The sequence below is a fragment of the Mixophyes fleayi genome, chromosome 4, assembly GCF_038048845.1.
Source record: "Mixophyes fleayi isolate aMixFle1 chromosome 4, aMixFle1.hap1, whole genome shotgun sequence".
Taxonomy (NCBI): domain Eukaryota; kingdom Metazoa; phylum Chordata; class Amphibia; order Anura; family Limnodynastidae; genus Mixophyes; species Mixophyes fleayi.
This window is the reverse complement of record NC_134405.1, coordinates 12,584,502-12,600,026: the sequence shown is the minus strand read 5'-3', so window position 1 is coordinate 12,600,026 and position 15,525 is coordinate 12,584,502.

The following is a 15,525-nucleotide window of genomic DNA, read 5'->3' as shown; positions in this document are numbered from 1 at the left end:
TTTTGCAAAGCTTTTATTGACTTCTGTTATCTAGTAAATTGCAGATTTTCACCACTGTAAAATTACATATTCACAAATTAATTTATTCTTTGGAAGGAAGCATTAAATTCTCCAGTACATTTTATTATTAACATAGTTAAAATAGGAAAAGAAGAAGGAGAAGGACAGTAACTAACCATATGGTTCTGAAGATCCTTAGATTGGTCTTATGAACTGTAATCCATCCTAGTGGTCGTGTCCCAGGCTCCGGTTGTTGTCCATAAAAGCACCAAACCTGAAATTCTTGCAGTCTTTAATAGTAACAAATATGGACACAATGGACAAGTAATTCGACAAAAACAAAGTAACTTGTACAGCTGCCGATCAGCAACACGAAAATATTTGAGTAGGCTTTTATAAGACATGTCTATGTGTGGGGAATAAAATGAGACTGCTATGGGAAATAGATCATGTACCATTGGGATAACGAACCAAGTAATTGTAGATTTATAATAAAGTTAGTTTGTTCCCAATACGTTACTAAAGTTTGCTATTTTAACATAAAGTTTTGTCATTTATTTCATCATTCTAATTTTCTTATTTTTAGAGTTGAGTAAAGTTTTAGAAAAGTTTTTAAAAATGAGTTAAGCTTTTCAGAGGCCATTTAGAGTTGCGAAGTGTGATTCAATTGTTGTCTCTTTGATTTTTCTTTTCCATTCAACGGGTGTATTTGTAAACCTGCGTCTCATGCAACTAATATGAGTAGAGTTAATATGCGATTGATTTATTCTGCTAAGTGCTGTTTTTGGGTAGGACAGGGAAGATGTACGCTACCCCAGTGTGTAACGATACTGGTGTTATTATCTGAAGCCCAATAGCCGCCAGAGAGTTGTCAGACGTTTGCCGGGTCAGTACACAAGAGGGTAGTCAGACGTTTGCTGGGTCGGTACACAAGAGGGTAGTCAGACGTTTGCTGGGTCGGTACACAAAGGGTAGTCAGACGTTTGCTGGGCTGGTACACAGGCAGGTAGTCACAGATGCAAGGTAGAGTAGCAAGTAGCAGGAGCTGAGCAAGCAGAATACTCAAGCACATATCTGAACCAGGAAGTTCCATTTATAGGCCCAACAGGAAACAGGATCCAAGATGGTTTCTCTTCAATGCCAAACTGGCCATCTTGAATAAGGGCAAATCTAAGGGCAATATTACAAATATAGTGACCTCTAGTGGTCGGAGGTGCAAAATTCCTTACACAGTGATAAATGGAGTTTCAGAAAACAACTGAATTCTGTAGTCAGTTTGTATGAACACTAGTTCTAAAACTCAATCTTAAACTTCCTTATGGCCATGAGAAAAGGTGTAAGGGCAGCCAGTGCAAAGACCCACCTGCTTGATATTCTTTTATAATTTGCAGGTGTTAGGGCATTATCTCAGGGGAATATAAAACCACTAGAACCTTCTTCACAAGGTCTTCGCCTATAGCAGCTCGCTTTCCAAAGGAAGCAATATGCTTGAAAAGTACTCGGTTGCCCCTGGCTCTTAAACTTCTGGTAATCGAAGCTTATAAAGCACAATATTGTTGGTGGGTGGACAAGATATGGAAAGAGGTTGCAGACAATCATAAGAGTATCAGGAAAAGTGCAAAATACAGGACTAAGATCAGGGTAGGCTGAGTTCAAACGCGTGATTGAGGAACGCAGGATGCTATGGACACAATAATAGAAATCATATGCAACTGCAATGAACATTATAATGTGTAAGACTATCGCACCAATGTTCATGTAATCGTACGTACACGGGGGATGCGGTCGCAAGGTTGACATTTTATTATTATGCATTGTGCTCTGGCATATTTCATCTGTTGTGATGTTATATGTGAATTATGGTATATTGAGATGTAGGGCCTGATCCATCAAGGTATGTATTCTAAGCGCAGGCTGCGTTTTGTTGTTTTTTAAAGTCCGTAAGTGGACTTTGTGTGCTTCCAAATTCAACAAGGAGTGTGTTTGAAGATACGGGGGTGAGGCTGCTCCTTTCTCTGCTCTACTACACAGGAGAGCTGCAGGATACGTATCTGTCAGCTCCTGCAGTGCCGGCGGGTTCGGGATCTTTTTATGATATTGTGACTTTGCCATTGTGCTACCATCCTGGGACTTTGCCTTGTCACTTGCTCAACAATTGTAACCCACCTGGTAAAGATAACATTACCTGTTAAAGACCGTTGCATTCCATTGCTATGTATTGTTACTTAATAAGTATCATTGTATCTTCATCTGTCATCGGCTTGCGTGATCTAAGAACCTCTTATCCTTACAGGGATAAATAGACAAGTGGAGATCTGGCTGCTTTCAAGAGAATAATTTAGTAGCACAGACTGCGGTCAGGGCTGGCAGAGTTCAATGCAAAATCTGGTTAACTGGCCAAGGTAAGGGCAGGAAGAGGTTAATGGCAAATCCAGAAAACAGACAATGGTATGGGACAGGCCATCTAACACTACACCTTTGAGGCAGGGTCAAAAGATTCCAATACAAGGGGTATTTGAGGGTCTCTCTTGTGAAAGTTTTTTTTTTTAACTTATCCACATGGACCTAATCTCTTCCAATGGACCAGATAATGAACTTGTCGTTGAATTTTTTTTTGCTTTCAGAATCTTTTCCACCACAAACTACATTTGACCATCAACTAATACTAGAGACGGTCTGACAGTGGAACTGGTCTTGAATATTTTTAGTTGATGTATCGACTTAATTAGCAAACAATGAAAATTTCTAGGAATCGTTAAAGAATCAGGAAGATCCAGTTGAAAAACATACACAACTTATTCTCTGAATAATCCTAAACAGACCAAATTTATTTGACTGATGGTTGTTTGAGCCTAATCTTTTTGGTAGACAGCCACTCCTTGCCCCCAACCTAAAAAAAAAAATGGCCGAGTGGCTGCCAGAGAAAGAGAGGCCATCACTATTCTCAAGATGCATTTGATAAGAACAGTGGTTGTTAAACAGTCTTAAGTAAATAATTTAGAAACTCTCTTTGATGAGTAGATTAGAATAAATTATCACCACAAACTGCTGGATTAGTAGATTAGTCCATCCAAGTCACAAGTACCAATATTCCAATAGACTGATATGCATATACTTAGTTGTATAGACATTTATAAATATTATAAGATTTTACCTCAATATTCAGGTACTAGTTTACCTGTCAGAGTGCTCCACATTGTTTTAATTAATCAGCTAGTAATTTCAGGTATTTGCATCTCCCAGCTGGCACGTTGGATCAGTGGTTAGCACTTCTGCCTCACAGCGCTGGGGTCATGCATTCAATTCCTATCTATGGCCTTATCTGTGTGGAGTTTGTATGTTCTCCCCGTGTTTGCATGGGTTTCCTCCGGGTGCTCCGGTTTCCTCCCACACTCCAAAAACATACTAGTAGGTTAATTGGCTGCTATCAAAATTGACCCTAGTCTCTCTCTCTCTCTGTGTGTATGTTAGGGAATTTAGACTGTAAGCTCCAATGGGGCAGGGACCGATGTTAATGAATTCTCTGTAGAGCGCTGTGGAATTAGTGGCACTTTATAAATAAATGGGGATGATGATGATGAGAGCTGCGCTTACGTTCCAATCTGCTTCACTATTGACCAATGTGATTTTCTGCTGATTTCTGTAACTATTCAATCAGATGAGGCACTTCTTCCAAGCCGCTTGGACTTTGCATGCTTAGTACTATCTGTTATATAGGGCAATTGGATGGAACTTCTCAGCCTACCTTATTTATCTTTAATTCCATCTGATATTCAGATATTCATAAGAAAAGGTGATGGGATGGAAACAATTCTCACCTTAATAGTCTTCTTTACTATATAAATAAACTTAATTATCCCTGTTCAGTTCCTCTAAGACATATATAATAAACTATGTTTTTATCACATAAGTATAACATTATTTATCCTAATCTTTAGAATTCACGGTTCCTAGAAAAATACCGTTTAATGCATTATATTTATTCTTAAAAATAACAACGCTAATAAATATTATCCAAACTCCCCCACCCCCCTAAACCTCTATATATTTTATCAGACATGCATAAACATACATAAAAAGAGGAGAGATGGAGACACAGTATTACAGACAGCATCTGGAAAGAGCGTCAGCCTTCAGATTCTCAGAGCAAGTGATGGTGAAACTGAATCTAGAAAAGAAAAGGGTCCATAGAGCCTGTCTTGGATTTAGCCTCTTTGCTGTTTCAATGTATTGTAGGTTTTTATGGTCCGTATAAACCCAAATAGACTCTGATGAACTTTGCAAGAATTTCTCTTAGGGTGTTAATAATTAGATCATGGAACACAACTGGGATATTACTTAGCCTGAAGGGCATCAATAGGTACTTTTAATGCCCTATATGAGTATTGTAGGCGTTATTCCATTTGTCTACTTGAAGGATCTGTATTAGTTTGTGCACCCCTTTTACACTTATTTAAACCACATAGCACAAGCCCACCCCTAGAGGTACCTTTGAAAGCCTTCAGCAAGGTATTCAGAGATGTAATCCTCCACAGCCTTAAGTTCGGGAGAAGAAAGGGTAAATAACCTTATCCTTGTGTAATTTAGCTCCTGGCACATGATCTATGACACAATCATATAATCTGTGGGGTGATAGAGACTCCTCTGCTTCTTTGCAAAAATTGTCAGTGAACTCAGTATAAGGAGCAGAAATAGGCATAAGCATAGTAGTGGCCAACCTAACTGGAAGATAAAGAGAAGAGTCCAGGCAAAATGCTCCCCCATGAACAATTCGACTGGTTGTCCAATCTATATAAAATCCTTATTGAGACTACCAGGGAAAGCCCAGAATTATAGGAGAACTAGGAGAATGCACAATATAAAAAGATATGACCTCTGACTGAAGGTAACTCAACCGCAATGTGTGAGGAGTTATTTTTAGTTTAGTAGAACTTCCAGGAAGCGGGTTAATGTCTAATCTGGAAATGAAGAATGGAGTTTCCAATAGAGCAGTAGGTAACTTAAACTTATAAACAATCTCCTGATCAACAATGTTACCAGCAACTCCACTATCCACAAAAGCAGCTGAATGAAAATGCTCCAGATTAAAAGATATTTCAACAGCAATTTGAAGGGAGTTAGTAGCCTTCTGGATAAGAAGGTCTAGGGGAAGTTCCCTGCCCTTACCTAGGACCTGGAGTTTCCAAACTTATCTGTGGACTCAGGCATTAGATGTCATTGTTTTTTTAAAAGACACAATACCTGATTGTATCTCCTAGTTTTCTCTTCGTGGGTAAGATTGCAAATGCCTATATGCATAGGTTCAGTAAAATCTTTTCAAGATCGCGGTGGAAAAGGAGAAAACATTATTATGGTAGAAACTTTCTCTTAGCAGCATTCCTTATGCCATCTATCAAGTTTTATTGAAAACTGTATCAGATACTCCAAGCTTACATATGATTAACCAAATTCACTATAAACTGACTTCTTGTTAGGGCTCTTTATATCTGAATTTGGCCTGCAGTACCGCTATGCTGTCAGAGGTGCTGCTCTTATACCTGGAGTATTTCTTGCCTGCAAGGAGATAAGCTCTTACAATCAGATCAGGATCATGATCACCTATTTCTGGCCTTCTTAAGACTGCCTTTTCCAACATGCCAGTGCCAGTTTGTTTGTCTTTGCCTCTGCTGCTGGTCTTTCTGTGAAACTCCTGTTTGGATCCTCACCTTCTTCTTGGTATTTGACCTCTGCATTGATTCTATATTTTGCACCTCTTCTTGTGACCCAGATCCTGGCTTACCCTGCTCCTGCTTACTCCCTGTTATATTGTTGGTTTATGACCCCTGGCTTACCTGACCCTGCTTTTGCCTGATTCTCCCTTGAATCATCCAGTGCCCCGTGCCTCCTGGCTAACCTGTGTCTCATGCTTCCTGCTTCATCTGTCAAACCTGGCAATCCTGGCAACCTGGTATCCTGTTCTTGGTATGCCTATGGACTTGTGCTACTGAAGTTGCCAATGCCTGCATCTAGTATTACCTGTGTGATTCTTTTCCTAAATAAAGACTCTGTTTCATTTAAAAAAGCTCTATGTGGTTTTCACTTCTGAGAGCTGGGCCCTTGCATTAACAATCTTAAGGACCACCTGTGAAACTTTGTGCAGCATTCAGATGATGACCTGAATTTAAAATATAGTTTGCAGCTTTCCTGGAAACACCAAAACAATTTGCAGTCTTCAGATTACCTGTGCAAAAAAATAATCTTTGGCTCCTTCACTGAAAGAGTGACAACTCGTACTAACCAGGCTGCATTCTCTTGAGCTGATATTCAGCTCAAGAGGACAATCTGGACAATCTGCGAAAGAGCTTGCAGCTGGTTGGCTAGGATTTGAGCTGGTGAAGTGTGTCAGGTCTAAAAACATACAGCTGGTGAAAATGTTATGGCAATATAGGAAGAGATTTAGAAACCACTAGAAACTTCTTCTCAAAGGGGCTGTTATTCAGAGGAGGACCAATGGGAAGTGCCCAGCCTAATTAGCTGCAGTAACTGCAGCAGGCAATGATGAATGTACTTGCTAGGCGCCTGTTGTTTCCATAACAACCTACTACAAGCCAGCAGTATATAGAAAAGATGACGGTTGCAGTTACTTGATAACCATCTGGGAGCGAGGCAGCAAGACGGCACCTTATAATAGCATCCTGGACAGCTACCATATAAGCTAGGTAAACGTCTGCTTGGAACCCCAAAATTGGCTCTTTGGCACGTGGACAGCTGCCCCTTTGCTGCATTAGTCATTCATTTAGTCTAAGAGAGAAAGAATTGTCTTCTGATACTGATGGAGTGTGCACGGTAACAGCGTTCTGCTGCTTAGGTCTAGTTCTGGAAGGCAGTGACAGTCACTGATTGGATTGGCAGGGGCTGGTGAAGGTGGTTAAAAGATCTGCCAGGCTGCTCAACTCCCCGCTGAAACTCCTGCAGAAATAGACCTACACCTGCCTGTTCCACAGGTGTGGGGTGCACGATTGTATCTCTGTTTTTGGGGCTTGATCATCTCAGTTATACAGTTTAAAGAAATCTGTAACCTTTACACCTGTGTCTGTTTGTATTCATAAGTGTACACCTGTAATCATCGCTGTTACATCTTACACTTGTAATACACAAATCTCCAAAAAAATGTCCTATTTGTTGTTAGATTACAGAACTGAAGGCATTATGTAGTATACTTTCAGCTGTTCATTAATACCCCATTCATACTGCACCCTAAACCTGGGTTTGTGCCAGGGCAAGCCCAGACGACCCTGGTTGAGGTGCAGTATGAATGGTCCCAGATCTAATTCCCGGGTCTGATGACCTGAGAATTAGACCCGGGTCTTCTGGTGGGGTATTTCCCAGGTCTGCCCTGAGAAGACTGCACTAGGAATGGTGCGACCCGAGTTTTTCAACCCGGGTCTCACCAGACACAATGTTAAAGTAAAAAAAAAAAAGAAACATCACAACAGAAGCCAATCAGAGCTCCTCTTGTGATGTTGCCATGGATTTTGACTCCAGAGGAGGCTCTGCCCCCCTCTGTCCCACGGCAATATCCTGGGTTCATATACCCGGGATATTGCCTGGGTGGCAGTATGAAAGCGGTATTACAAGCATATGTGAAAACTATGGATAATTATACTATTTTGGTTTACCAATATTTTAGTCTTAATTGCAGTCCAGCCACAAAAGGAAATACATGTCAACGTGCAATCTTTGCAGCACTTACTTTATGCCAGACCATGGTGGGATCCATTCCAACATTCATTGTTTACAGCCCCGACACTTACATAGGAGAACTGTAGCCTACTTTAGGTGATGTTGAGAAACTGAAACACAGGAGAAACCTGTTCCTGAACAACGTAGAGTAGAAAGATGGGGATGGGGTGAATGGGAATTTTATATAATATATATTCATTCTGTAGTTACACCACTGATTTGATATACCAGAGTTACTGTTACTTGTTCTTGTAGGGTTGTACGTGAAGGAGATTTAGCAGCCATGGAACAGTCGGATATTGCACTATCAGTCTCACATTGCCTCTATTAAAATACACTTTCATTCACAATATATTGTTTTTTTTTTCATTGGGGACAGAATGGGGGAGTTGTGTGGTTACTGGGTGAACCACTTTATGATGATTATCATGTACCTGCTGAATAACAGCTGATTGTTTCCTCTGCATTATCATCACTTGATACAACTTTGCAAGCAGTTTCTGAAATTAGGTCGACCAATTTAATTTCATTTTGTGAGCCAGTCACCAATATCACAGATTGTTTTGCATGATGCACAACTGAAAAAACTATATGCAATCTATTACATCTGTAGTTTCCAACAGAGAATTGACTTTTCAGCAAGAAGCTTGACCAAATGTTATATTAACTGAACAGACAGAATACTTCCAGTGAATGACTACCACCAGTCTTATATTGTGTAGGTCCCCCTCGTGCCACCAAAACAGCTCTGACCCGTCGAGGCATGGACTCCACAAGATCTCTGAAGGTGTCTGTCACTCACCGGACTGTGAGTGCTTCTTCCCGGACATTTAGGAACCGTGGCCGTCCTCCATCCTGAGGCTCTGCGCATGCAGCCCTTTCAAACCCTTCAGTACATGTTCCTTTAACTTAATTGGCAGATCAGGCAACACTCCCTATATTAAGCACCTGTGGTCAATACCACGTTGCCTGATCTTGGAGTCTCATTCCCCATGAGCCTCTGAAGGTGTTCCTGTGTTTCCTCGTGTATTCAGCGCTGCTGATTCCTGTGGTTTCCAAACCACTTCTACCTCTGTGGTTTCCAAACCACTTCTACTCCTGTGGTTCCCATACCACTTCTACCCTCCTGTGTATCATCGTGACTGTTAGCTGATTCCTATCAGCTGCCTCCGTGCACTACAGTATTCAAGCCACTTCAACTCTACCATATATCATTGTGACTGTTAGCTGATTCCTATCCGCTGCCTCCGTGCACTACAGTCTTCAATCTACATCAACTCACCTGTGCATCATCGTGACTGTTAGCTGATTCCGATCCGCTGCCTCCGTGCACTACAGTCTTCAACCTGCAACTCGTCTGTGTTTCATTGTGACTGTTGGCTGATTCCTATCCGCTGCCTCTGTGCGCTTCAGTCTTCAGCTCATCTCAACTCTCCCGTGTTTCCTCGAGACTGCTACTACTATTGCTATCCGCTACTCTCCGTGATCATCTGTTCCAGCTCAGCTCCGCTCTCCCGTGTGCCATCGTTACTGCACCTGCTGGTTGCTATTGGTTACCTCCGTGTGTCCGCAGAGTCCTGCTGCTGCTACTCCTCAGCTCTACTCGTCCTTCAACCGCTGATCCGCTCTCCATGCTTTCCTGTGTTCCCGCTGGTCTCAACCCGCCTGTCAGCATCGGATCTGCGCCTCACTACTTACCTCTCAACTAGACCATCGCTACTCTTCAGGGTCCTCCAGGAGTCCAGTTCCACACTCTACTGCTTCCTGAGTATTTGTTCCCCTGCTGATCTACCTACCTGTGCGCTGCACCTACTTGACTACCGCTTCACCCATCCAGGGACTTCGCATCCTGCCGGCCTCCAGCCGTTTAGGTATCTCTGCACTCCTGTCTGACAGCCTGCTTCTGAACCACGGTATGCATACTTCTCATTGACTGTGCTGGTGTATTGCATATCTTGCTGGACTGTGTTGGTTCTCCTCTGGAGTTTGCTATCCGCTGAGTCTATTGCCATCATTGACTGTTTTATCTTGTGCCGGATTACCTCAAGTGACTTTCTATTATTGCAGTGCTGTTCAGTCATTTATATATTGTGCATATTATTGTGGATCAAGTTTAAGGTGTCCGTGTATCTCCTGTATTGCAGTCTCTCCCCGTGCTCCTCCTCACATATATATTCAGTGGTACAACTTGCTAGAGGCAGACCACTGATCCCTGTTTCCTGTGTCACCTGTTCCAGTATCCTCTCACATAGCAGTGGTACAACTTGCTAACGCAGACCACTGACTCCCCGGATACCTCCACTTGGATTCCATTCCTTCACTCAGACAGCGGTACAACTTGCTATCCGCAGACCGCTGACTCTCATCACCTCCTCGCTTCTGTTGGACATTCCACCTCACTATAGCAGTGGTACAACTTGCTACCGCAGACCACTGACTACCTTCACGTGTCCTTTGTCCATACAGTTCCTCGTGTATTATTACCTCCATATTACCAGTGCTGCTAGTCATAGACTTTCCTGAGCATCTCATCATCTGCTATTTCCTGTTCCGTGATCACCCTGCTACCAGAGTACCATATTACCACCTATACTGCTCTGGTAAGCCTATCACCTGGTGATCCCTGGGTAAAGACTCCTAGTGCCCGTGACAGTAAGATCAGGCCATGACAGACCCAGATACGGAACCTACAGCCAAAGAGATGCTGCAGCATCTGGTCACCCGTGTGGAGCAACAGGATGCTCGCCAACAGCTGTTACTTCAATGTTACCAATCGTTAACCCTCCAAGGAACATCTGGACAGACTGTTACAGCTAATATTGAAGCTCCTGTGCTTTCCTCCGTTTCCCCAGTGCCATCCCAGGTGTCTACAGCTCCCACGCTTCACCTGCCTACTCCGTCAAAGTACGATGGAGACCCCAAAACTTGTAGGGGTTTCCTTAACCAATGCTCAGTTCATTTTGAGCTCCAACCTCAAAATTTTTCTACCCATCGTTCCAGAGTGGCCTATCTTATCTCATTGTTTTCTGGACAAGCTCTGGCTAGGGCTTCCCCTCTGTGGGAAAGAAACGATCCATTGTTACAGCATAGTGCCGAATTTATTTCCACGTTCCGAAGTGTATTCGATGAACCAGGTCGTGTTATTTCCGCTGCATCCAGCATTCTCCGTCTTCGCCAAGGATCTCGCACGGTGGCTCAGTACGTCATTCGATTTCGGATATTAGCCTCTGAACTTCAGTGGAACGCTGAGGCACTGATCACCGCCTTCTGGCAGGGGCATTCCGATAAAATTAAAAACGCACTGACTTCACAAGAACTACCCTCCTCTTTAGAAGATTTGATCTCTCTTTGCCATCGTGTAGACCTGAGGTTTCGTGAAAGAGAACCTGAGAAAACAACTTCGGTTAAAACACCTCTTCTCTCAAATCCTCAATTTCACCCAGCTTCATCTCCGGTGATACCCATGGAGATAGGTCGCTCCAAATTAACTTTAGAGGAGAGGGACCGAAGAATAAAGAATAGACTTTGTATCTATTGTGCCGATTCTACGCATATGCTCAATTCTTGTCCCAGGAAATGCTGGGCTCTAACCAATACTGGGGAGATAAGGTTAGGGTCCATGGAGTCCTCTCCATCTTCTATGAAATTAAAAGTCTGCGCTTTTGATGTTACGATTTCCTTTGCTACCAAATCCTTTGAGTCACAGGCATTGATTGATTCTGGAGCAGCAGGAAATTTCATTTCTAAATCCCTAGTGAATCAATGGTCTCTACCAGTGATTACTTTAAAAACACCGATTACTGTGACTGCTATAGATGGATCACGTCTCATCAATGGTCTCATCACCCAGAGTACGTCTCCAGTAACACTTCAGATTGGTGTGCTGCACCATGAAGAAATTTCGTTTTTTAATTCTTCCAGTTACGACAAGTCCGATTGTCTTAGGCCTTCCATGGCTTCAGTGTCACTCTCCCCAGATTGACTGGCGCACTCCTCAAGTTACGTCTTGGGGAGCTGAATGTCATCATCGTTGCCTTTCCAAAGTCATTCCTCTTAAAGTACAGCAATCTTCCATCTCATCTTCCTCACCGGGACTCCCTCCTCAGTATGCTTCATTTGCCGATGTGTTTGATAAAGCTCAGTCTGAACGTCTTCCTCCTCATCGTTCTTGGGATTGTCCGATTGACCTTCTACCTGGCAAGACTCCTCCCAGGGGTCGGGTCTATCCACTTTCGTTACCTGAAATTTAAGCCACATCTGAGTACATACAGGAGAATCTCCAGCGAGGGTTTATTCGACCTTCCACCTCTCCCGCTGGAGCCGGGTTCTTCTTCGTTAAAAAGAAGGATGGATCACTACGCCCCTGTATTGATTTTCGTGGACTCAACGCCATTACTATCAAGAATCGGTATCCCATTCCGCTGATCACTGAGTTATTTGATCGCATCAAGGGAGCTCGGATCTTTACCAAGTTGGATCTTCGTGGTGCCTACAATTTAATTAGAATCCGTTCCGGTGACGAATGGAAGACAGCGTTCAACACCAGAGATGGGCATTATGAATATCTAGTAATGCCCTTCGGGTTGTGCAATGCCCCCGCTGTTTTCCAAGGCTTCATCAATGAGATCTTTCGGGACTTATTATATGTATGTGTCGTTGTCTACCTGGACGACATATTGATCTTTTCACAGGACCTGCCTTCTCATCACCAACATGTGGCAGAGGTCCTCTCCAGACTCCGGAAAAATTCATTGTTCTGTAAATTAGAAAAATGTTCATTCGAGTTGCCCCAGATTCCATTCTTGGGGTATATAGTTTCCGGAGTTGGCCTGAAGATGGATCCAGACAAGGTGAATGCTGTATTACATTGGCCCCAGCCAACTACTCTTCGTGCTATCCAGCGTTTTTTAGGTTTTGCCAATTACTATAGACGCTTCATTCAAGACTTTTCATCCATTGCATCTCCTATTGTGGCCCTGACTCGTAAAGGGGCTAATACTAAGCAATGGTCATCTGAGGCTCTCCAAGCCTTTCAAATTCTCAAAGAGTCCTTCTCCTCTGCTCCCATTCTTCGACAGCCTGATGTGACACTTCCCTTCTTCCTAGAAGTAGATGCCTCTAATGTGGGCTTAGGAGCCATTCTCTCCCAACGCTCGGAGCAACAAAAACTCCATCCTTGTGCCTTCTACTCTCGGGGTCTCCTGCCTGCAGAGAGAAATTATACAATCGGGGACAAGGAGTTGCTGGCTATCAAAGCTGCATTAGAGGAGTGGAGATACTTATTGGAAGGAGCTCGCCATCCGGTGACGATTTTCACGGATCATAAGAACCTGTCATATCTACAATCTGCTCAATGCTTGAATCCTCGTCAAGCAAGATGGTCTCTTTTCTTTTCCCGTTTTGAATTAGTTATAACCTTCAAACCAGCTGCTAAGAACAAAAAAGCTGACGCTCTATCTCGAGCTTTTGTGACGTCCTCTGACGTTGAAGAGGTTCCCAACCATACTATTCTAGACCCCAAATGTATCTCGCTGGCTGCTTCATCCACCAAAATGCTACCATTTGGGAAGACCCTCGTGCCTCCTACTCTGAGGAGGAAAATCCTTTCGTGGTTCCATGCCTCTCGTTTTTCTGGACACGCCGGTGAACGCAAGACCCTTGAGATTCTCTCTCGAAGTTACTGGTGGCCTTCGATGAGGAGAGACGTCAAAGAGTTTATTGCTTCCTGTGATTTATGTTCTCAGTTCAAATCCTCCCGCAGAACTCCAGCAGGGTTGCTGCGACCACTACCCATTCCGTCCAAGCCTTGGAGCCATATTAGTATGGATTTCGTTACTGATTTGCCACCTAGTAAGAATTATAATACTATTTGGGTAGTGGTAGACAGATTTTCGAAGATGGCTCATTTTGTCCCTTTGTCTGGTTTGCCTTCCTCGTCTACTCTGGCTGAACATTTCATTAAAGAAATCTTTCGTATCCATGGATGTCCGTCTGAGATTGTGTCAGATAGAGGAGTACAATTCGTTTCCAGATTCTGGCGGGCCCTTTGTAAAACCTTGGGCATACGATTAGCACTCTCATCTTCTTACCATCCGCAATCCAACGGACAAACTGAACGGGTCAATCAAGATCTCGAGACCTTTATAAGGATGTTCTCATCAGCCAATCAAGACAACTGGGTAGAATTGCTTCCTTGGGCTGAATTCGCCCATAACAACATGTACCATGAGTCATCATCCAAAACTCCATTCTTTGTGGTCTACGGTCACTATCCGTCTTTTCCGGAATTTCCTGCCCTCCCTCCCACCCAAGTTCCTGCTGTGGAGACTGCTTGTCAAACCTTCAAAAATATCTGGTCTCAGGTCAAAACCTGTTTAAAGAAGACATCTAACAAATATAAGTCTTTCGCAGATAAGAAGAGGCGGGCTATTCCACCACTAAAAATTGGAGATCGTGTCTGGTTATCTACCAAAAATATTCGTTTGAAGGTCCCATCTATGAAATTCGCTCCTCGTTTTATTGGTCCATATAGGATCATTCAAGTAATCAATCCAGTATGTGTTAAACTTCTACTCCCTAAAAATCTTCGGATTTCCAATGCCTTCCATGTGTCCTTGCTCAAACCTCTCATCATCAACCGTTTCTCGACTCCTCCTTCAGCACCTCAGCCAGTTCAAGTTCATCAGGAGGAGGATTTCGAGATTACTGAGGTATTGGATGCAAAAATTTCGCGAGGAGTTCTCCGTTTCCTCGTTCATTGGAAGGGCTTTGGTCCTGAAGAGCGTTCATGGATCAAAGCTGAAGATCTCAACGCCCCAGCTCTTCTGAAGAAGTTTTATTCCAAAAATCCGGACAAGCCCGGTTCCAGGCGTTCTGTGCCCACCTTTAAAAGGGGGGGTACTGTCACTCACCGGACTGTGAGTGCTTCTTCCCGGACATTTAGGAACCGTGGCCGTCCTCCATCCTGAGGGTCTGCGCATGCGCAGCCCTTTCAAACCCTTCAGTACATGTTCCTTTAACTTAATTGGCAGATCAGGCAACACTCCCTATATTAAGCACCTGTGGTCAATACCACGTTGCCTGATCTTGGAGTCTCATTCCCCATGAGCCTCTGAAGGTGTTCCTGTGTTTCCTCGTGTATTCAGCGCTGCTGATTCCTGTGGTTTCCAAACCACTTCTACCTCTGTGGTTTCCAAACCACTTCTACTCCTGTGGTTCCCATACCACTTCTACCCTCCTGTGTATCATCGTGACTGTTAGCTGATTCCTATCCGCTGCCTCCGTGCACTACAGTCTTCAAGCCACTTCAACTCTACCATATATCATTGTGACTGTTAGCTGATTCCTATCCGCTGCCTCCGTGCACTACAGTCTTCAATCTACATCAACTCACCTGTGCATCATCGTGACTGTTAGCTGATTCCGATCCGCTGCCTCCGTGCACTACAGTCTTCAACCTGCAACTCGTCTGTGTTTCATCGTGACTGTTGGCTGATTCCTATCCGCTGCCTCTGTGCGCTTCAGTCTTCAGCTCATCTCAACTCTCCCGTGTTTCCTCGAGACTGCTACTACTATTGCTATCCGCTACTCTCCGTGATCATCTGTTCCAGCTCAGCTCCGCTCTCCCGTGTGCCATCGTTACTGCACCTGCTGGTTGCTATTGGTTACCTCCGTGTGTCCGCAGAGTCCTGCTGCTGCTACTCCTCAGCTCTACTCGTCCTTCAACCGCTGATCCGCTCTCCATGCTTTCCTGTGTTCCCGCTGGTCTCAACCCGCCTGTCAGCATCGGATCTGCGCCTCACT